The sequence below is a fragment of the Scleropages formosus genome, chromosome 7 (genome assembly GCF_900964775.1).
Source record: "Scleropages formosus chromosome 7, fSclFor1.1, whole genome shotgun sequence".
In the NCBI taxonomy this organism is placed as follows: domain Eukaryota; kingdom Metazoa; phylum Chordata; class Actinopteri; order Osteoglossiformes; family Osteoglossidae; genus Scleropages; species Scleropages formosus.
In genome coordinates this window covers 27,964,954-27,972,591 of record NC_041812.1, presented here as the reverse complement: position 1 = coordinate 27,972,591, position 7,638 = coordinate 27,964,954, and the positions used below count along the sequence as shown (strand labels likewise).

Sequence of the window (7,638 nt, the reverse complement as noted above, 5' to 3'; positions counted from 1 at the left end):
AAGGGCTCCAAAATCTAAAGCTCTTTCATTCTCAGTAGGGCCCTCGATATGGAGGAATAACCTCTTTCCGTCCCTCAGAACTGCTGAATTCCTTCCAGCGGACCCTTCCAAAAGGGTCTCAAACTCAACACTTTCAGAGCCATTTCTCTCCCAAGCTCCTTTGTCACTTTTCTTCTGCCTACGCTGCTCTTTACACATCACTCCTGTGGGTAGCTACTGTAGCACACACGCTGTAAACACAGCAGTGACAGATAAACAAGCTGTGTTTGTTGTGTCTGTGTGTACGCTCTCTGTCTGTTGTGGGATGCAGTTTCCTTTGGACTCTCAGATATGCATCGCTCTGGAGACAAGAGTCCACTACATGGCGACGCGTAAATGTGAACGATGGATGGGCTTCCAGTTTATGTGCAGTTTATGTACTGAACACCAGAGGACAGTGCGACTATTCGTATTTCAGCTGCGCACTAAAAAAGAAGTGTGTTTTGTTGTCAAATTAATACTTTTGCGGCTTGGTACCCTCTATTACCATAGGGCACAAAAGCTAGGATACATCTTAATGCTACTATTTTATTAATATTTATTGTATTTTAACGGTACCGGGGAGGATTGATATGGATTAATGTATACAGTTGGTACCATAACATTGTAAGTTGCTTTGGAGAAACTTGTCAGATGGATGTAGTCTCTGTTCCTTTCTGATTGGCTGTTACAGTGCTGACACTTTGTCTGCCACGGGGGAATTCTGGGGGTTCAAGGGGTGAACCCCTAACCATTGTGTGGAGTTGGGGGACTGTGACATCACAGCCAAGACTGCAGTCAATGAGATATGTATGGGTTCTAGAAATAGACTCCTGTGTCCTAGCCCTGTCTCCAGCAGCTCTATGGGGAGACAGCACAGCATTTATTGTTAGACATTATACAGCACTGCTTAAAAGTGTGGAACCCCTATAGAAATGGCCACTGTTCTTGTATAATTCATTACAATGAACTTAAAACACACTTACAAAATGAATAAATGATTTTGATTTACACATCAAAGTCTACTTACCTACTTGGTTTAACCAACTGAACTTGTGGTTCACTTATTTTTACACCTGCACTCCTTGCGTGTTTCTCCTACACACGATTTCCTCTAATGCAGCATATGGACTTCCTCATTACACACCTATCGTGTCACCTGAGAAACACCGGATTTGACTAATGATTTTGTGGTAAAAGTAAGGTACACGAGGGCTTCACATACTTTCAAGCAGCGCTGTGTATAAAGAATGTTAAATTCAAAAACTATTATAATATTACCCATGTATAAAAAGGAATGTCCTCACCACTTTATATATACTAAACAGACGGATTAAGTAACAGAGAAAAAGCAGGAAAAGTTTGCATGTCATAAATTACACCATCATTTTGATCAGATTTTTTATTGCGTGGCCGCTGTTATATACAGCGAATCAAAAGAAAACTGTTGCATGATTTGGTGGCATATAATGTTTGAAAATAAATAATGTTTGCACTCCGAGGCGAGCATTTAGAATAAAAGTGTTTCTCCCCCTCCGGCCATACGCCCTGTGTTGCCGGGTAGGCTCCGGTTCCCCGTGACCCCGTAAGGGACAAGCGGTTCTGAAAATGTGTGTGTGTGTGTGTGTGTGTGTTTCTTTCTTTCAGCTTTAACTAAGCGACACAAGGCCTTCGATCACTGCACGACGCTGCTCTCCTGCATTAGCACAGGCCGTCCGGCGGCGCCTCTATGGTGAAGTTCCACTGGAGGCCACCAGTGGGCGAAGGACGTCCGCTTATTGCACCCTAATGCCGTCAAATGGCGTAGCAGTATCGTGAAATGTCGTGAAGCGGGTCTCCTGGCAACCATGCTCTCGGGATGTGGAAAGAGAGAAGAGCAGAGCAGAGCGGAGCGGAGTGAGAAAGAGGGCTCTCTGGGCGAACGAGAGCGGAACGCCTCGGTGAGGCAGGAATGGGCACTTCTTTACGGGCCCCAGCAGCGAGCGGACAGCGTTCTCTCGGTTGGGAAATAAAACCTCCCAGAGGCTCGCATATCCGATTGTATAGTTTACGTCAAGGCGCTTAAAATCTGTGGTGATACGTCAGCTTAGTACAACTGAGTACTTTATGGTCCGTCGGCGCGGTCTCCGCCGGGTTTCTCGGGCCTTCGATCGGGTTTTGTTTCGCCTCCGCGCCGCGGCGCTTCGTTCCTGCCCCGGATCCAGCGCTCCGTGGCGGGCCGACCGCTCGGAAACGGGCCGCAGTCCCCGTCGAGCAGCGTCCTCCCAGGCCTTGTTCCACAGGTAAGCTTTGTGGCCCGTTCGATGATGTTTTGTTGGTAACGCGCGTTCGAGCCCGTCCCAGACACAGATCTCCGGGGGAGGAGGCGGTGTCATTCCGATGGCCGCTCTAGTCTCGGGGGACGGCGGAGGCAGACGGCCTCTTTCTTGGAGGGACACGGTGGCTCAGTCAGTGTCTGGCTCTGGACTCCGCTTTCGGGCCACCGAACCGGGCCCGCGGCCGGCTTCTGAAGCGAACTCCTGCTCTTTGCCCTCGTCTCCACGTAGTTTCGCAGTTATTTTTGTCTCGTTGTACTTGTAGCTGAGGCACCATACGATGAGATCTCATCTCATCTCATCGCAGTGCAGCAGCGGCGCCCGCGCCGCGGAAATGTTGTGCACTGAAGTTGCGTTAAAAGCGGCGGAAACGGCCCTTTGTGCGGCTCCTCGTCGCGGCCGCCGAAACGGCAGAGCCAGAGGCCCGTTTTGTCGGGCTACCCGCAACGCTCACGGCCCAGAGAGACTGCGCGCGCTTCACTTTCTGTTTCCCTAACTGCCTCAGAAATGGTTATAAGGGTAAAATGACGTTTGTACCTTGTTAGTGGCAAAGAAAAAGATTTAAAAGCGTGCCCGCCTCAATTCGATGTGTATCACTGTCAGGCAGTGTTGTCCCGCAGCTTTACGACCATTTTCAAATACTCGCCCGTACGTTGGGCACGCATATCCTCTGGTTTACCATACAATTGTACTGTAAAATTACATACAGCTCTGTGTCTGAGCCTCGGGGCTCAGTTGTCCTATAAATGAAAAGCACCATGTTGTAGTGAAATAAACGGCCAGGAGTAGTAGTGTTGTGAGATGGAGGCTGTCAGTCACTCTTCTCTCTGGCTTCTTCAGCACTTTTTATTCTTCATCTTCATCTCTCTCCACATGAATGTGTTCTCTAGGCCACAAGTGATTCGTTCCCCCCCCCCAATCTCACCATCTTTCTCCTCACCATCACAGGCCCAGAACATCAAAACTGTTTGCTTTTGAGGAAGTGTCCTCGGGATTGGGGTTTCTTTTTATTTTTAACATTTATGTTTTTTGAAAAATTGCTCAGTACAGCTGACTAAAGTGGCTGTGATGTTTGGCTTTACATTTCTCGACCCATAAGCGGAGCCACCTGAACCTGGTCTCCTGGCTTGGGCCTCCATTACCGTAGCTTCTCCTGGGTCCCGCGCAAACTCGCAGAAGTCCCCTGGCCTCAGGATTCAGCAGTTTTCCTGCACAATTTTTTCCTAAACAGGTTTATTTGACGTTACCGTTTGTCTTTATGCATTTGGCAGACGCCTTTCCAAATCGGCGCACAGCTCAGAGTACAATACTGCGTTTCTCAACACGCACTATCCTCTACGTGCTTCCTTTAAACCCAAATGTTGTGGTTCTCTTCTGCAAAACTCATGTCAGTTTTTTTTTAATTGAAATTTATGTCAAGCCTTATTTAGTGTCTTATTTAGAATGTCTGCAAACCATGATAGGAGGCACGTGCACAAGTTCTGCCCGTGGTCCTCGCTGTTACAAAGTGGCCTTTGAGGTATAGTGATGGTTTGGTCATTTTGGGTCATTGGTGTTGGCATGTCACACTTTTTCTGAACTTTGGAGTTGTTTTCATACTGCTTTCCAGATAGTCATTTTGGTGATAATAAGTGGGGGGCTTGTCAGGTTTTGCACTGCCAGGAACGTGCTGTTTCAGGCAGGCAAGGTCCATGGGAGACATCTGAATGGTCATTTCACAGCTGGCATACAAACTGTGGGCTGCGGCCTCAGCACGTGCCTGCCCTTCGAGAGGCTTTGCTAATTTTTGTTTTTCGTTTTTATTTATTACCACTGATTTCTCAGTTTCAAGAGCCTTTGTTGGCAGGTGTCCTGTTCCTCAGGTGCTACAGGTCTCCCTCCCCACGTCGAGATCCCTGTGAAAGGCACCGCTCGGTCCTCTGCTGTGCTCCATGGCTCATCAGCATTGCATGAAGGAGCCCCACAGGCGCACAGGGGTGTGAGTTTAGTCACACAGAGGAAGGCTGCTTCTAACTGTGCTGACAGATAGCAGTAGTCTCTCCCCTCCCCCCATCTAAATATTTGTTGCTGTTTTTTTAATCACAAATTGCATATTTTGACTGTGTGGAGACCTTATATTCCTCATTAAGAACAAAATATAAATTGACTAATTTTTTTTTTTTTTTTTTTTTTTTTTTAAACTCCATCATTACCAAAATTTGTGCAGTGCAGGATCCCAGTTTCTTGGAGTCAGCTTAGGGTGTGAAGCAGGGTACAAACTGGGTGGGACATCAGTCCATCACAAGGCAGTCACACACTCATTTACATAAGACTAAGGGGAAATTTAGGGTCACCTGCAGGATTAGCTGGATTCAAACCCACGTATGTTGTCTTGATCGTTATCAGTTTTGTTTGTTGCATTATGTAATTTGCACAATGCTTGTTTCATCACTTATGAGTATGGTTTGTGTTTGCCTCTGGATGTGAGCTTACAGCATTTTAATTATAATTCTCACAGTGGGGTTTTTGTGGGGGGGCAAACCACCTCTCGTAATTTCTGGCTCTTGTGGGTTTCACTATGTTGAAAATGGAAATGCTGTTACATTCCTTCCTTCCTTTTGTTGTCCTGTCAACGGGCACGCTTGCGTGATGAGGGATAGTTGACCTACAGTTGGATCTGCTTTTCCCTATGGTCAGCTGTAAATTCACAGAATGTGTGAAAGGTATTCCGCTGCTGGATTCCCCTGTGCCCTGCATCATCCATTGTCAGCTGTTGGGTTAGGAAACATGCTGCCCAATGAGATGATCAGAGGGGTTTATCATGCAGGGACTCGATCCTGTCTGGCTTGACGTGAGCACAGATGGTACCGGGCTGTCCTAGTGCTGATTTCTCTGTCCAAAGAGCTGTCAGGCTGTTGTCGCACTTCCTGAAGCACGACCGAAAGTCTTTCTTCGCCTGCAACTCTGACTCCTCTCCAGTGGTATGCTTTTTTGGATAGAAACACTTCTTACTTTGCTGCTGTTTTCACAAGGATACCTCTTTCCATTCGTTCCTTGTGTGTCTGGGCAAACTGCTGTGCCCGGGCAGCTCATTTATGGGGGAGGGGTTTCTGCAGGGTGTCTGATCAGGTCCCTGTGGCAGGTCGTCATATTTTGTGATTTGCACACTCAGCACTATGTTTCTGGAGGGACATTCACCCACCTTTGTTCCATTGTTCACCCTTCTTTACCCTCTTATCTGCATTTGAGATACTGTTTTCATATACTTAGTAAATTTTTTGTGTGTGTGTGTGTGTGTGTGTGTGTGTGTGTGTGTGTGTGTGTGTGTGTGTGTGTGTATCCATCCAACCAAAGCAGATTTTTGCCCCAGGGCCTCTGTTTGTAGTCTTTGGCATTCCCGCATCAGCTTAACATGCAGCCTCCTCCCTGCCCAGCCTCTGGCAGAGGAATGCTGCTCTGATGGGCTGCATTCATTTGCAAGGTTAATGAAGGAACAGGGTTTACCCCTGCACTGTTGCGGGTGGGGGGGGGGTTAAAACACGTGAGATACACATGCTCACGCACACAGCTTCTGTGGGGATACCGTGTGCGGCGATCAGTAGAGAGCAGCAAATTTCTGTTGCACTTCCTCAGTGCTCGCTCTGCACTAAAGCAGCTGCGTGTGTGCACAGCTCCGCCTCGCATCGAGAAGTAGGCTAACGGACAGAGTCGATGTGGCTTTCCAAAACAGATGGCTGCTTTCATAATTTAAGGGTTGGGAGATATCAGGCCTTGAGGTGACTCCACTCAAGTGAAAAGCCTCCCCTTCCCCTGTAGCAAAGGCTGTTAGAGAAAGGAGGACTTATCTCTGTAGGCTCTGAGATCTTAGATAGGAGACACAGAGCACAGAAAGAGCCAGGACTGTGTCAAATACACACACCCTCTCTCTCATGGCCTTGCAAAGAGTACTTGTTTGCTCAGTGCTGAGAAGAAGAGCGGGCTGAGAGCTGAAAAGTGTCATCATGGCTTAGTGCTGGCCCGTGCTGCCCCTCTTGGTGGCATTTTTACCCCTTTGAACCATTCCCATATTGTCGTGGATTGCAGTACAGTGCTGATTTACATTTACTCATTTAGGTGATACTTTTCTCCAAAGAATCTTACAATGTTAAGCTACTTATTTACCCATTTATACAGCTGGGTCATTTTACTGGAGCAGTTCTGGGTGAAGACCTTGCTTGGGTCCAAAGGCAGCAGCTGTAACCACTGTGCTATCAGGTACCTGTATTTGCACATCAAGCTTTAGCCACAGAACATGTGACACTGATGTTTGATGCCTACGTATTCTGGATCAGGAGTGCAGAGCGGTATTTCTCTTTCTAGAAGGGGCACACAGAACCATCTTCGTTAGCACTCAATAAAATTGCATTCATTTTACTGCCACTGTGTTTTTCACAATGGTCTAATCAATGAGACTCCTGGTTCTGGATCAGGGCAAGGATTCTAATTTGTTCATGATTGATAATACTCTTACAGGTCTAAAAAATGAAGCTAAAACAAAGGCAACTGGACTTGCATGAGTTATCTTGAAAACGTTTCACCACTCATCCAAGTGGCAACAACTGAAGTTAATGTTAGGGTGTTTTCAATAAAGGTGGTAGAGAATAAATTATAGTGGGTAATACAATGGGTAGGGATAGAGTTGTTGCAAATATCAGCAGAATTTGTGATGGTGTCCATGGGAATTAAGACAAATAGTTGTTTCTGTAAAGGTATCTGTTGCAAGAAATAAATAAAATACTTTTTTGAACAAAAGCTGACAGGCCTCAGATTTTTCTGGCAATAACTGGAATAAAATTTCCTGTTTACTCTTTTGGCTCTTGGTGGTTTTTGAGTGTCTGTTTTCAAAGTCTCTGCAAGAAAGTTGGGAATGTGTGAGCTTCCTTTCCCTATGCGGCTTTATTAAAGAGTTGAGCTGTTCTGTTTGTTGCAGAGAGTTTGCCAGGGATGGCGCAACAGCCTGCCGAGGAGAGAGATTTTCCTGCCTTTGTTTACAGCATGTAGCTTTGGGGAAAAAAAAATGAAATGGCCAGTCTAAAAGGGTATAATTTGCCATCTTTCTAGATTATAAATGAACCTCTTAAAATTGTGTTTTCCTCTGCCTTTCTGTACTGAAAAGTTTAGAAGTGTGTACACAGCTACATCAACATTTATGTGTACTTCATATAGTAGACACAAAAATGACTTGCAATGGGGGGTGTGTGGGGGGGGGGGGCAGCTGAATAATATCAAGAATTCTATTTTGTGCCAAAAGAAATGAAAGCAGATAACATACTTGTTGGAGTCACTG

General features: G+C 46.3%; 1 protein-coding gene across 2 annotated transcripts in view; it reads left to right on the top strand.

Moving 5' to 3' along the window:
* Positions 1–1,897: 1,897 nt before the first annotated feature.
* LOC108931160 (E3 ubiquitin-protein ligase Arkadia-like) overlaps positions 1,898–7,638 on the top strand; it is a 28,041-nt gene continuing 22,300 nt past the window's right edge. For both annotated transcript variants that reach the window (XM_018746777.2, XM_018746775.2), the window contains exon 1: positions 1,898–2,300. The gene's annotated coding sequence lies outside the window, so the exon portion shown is untranslated. The remainder of the gene's footprint in view (positions 2,301–7,638) is intronic.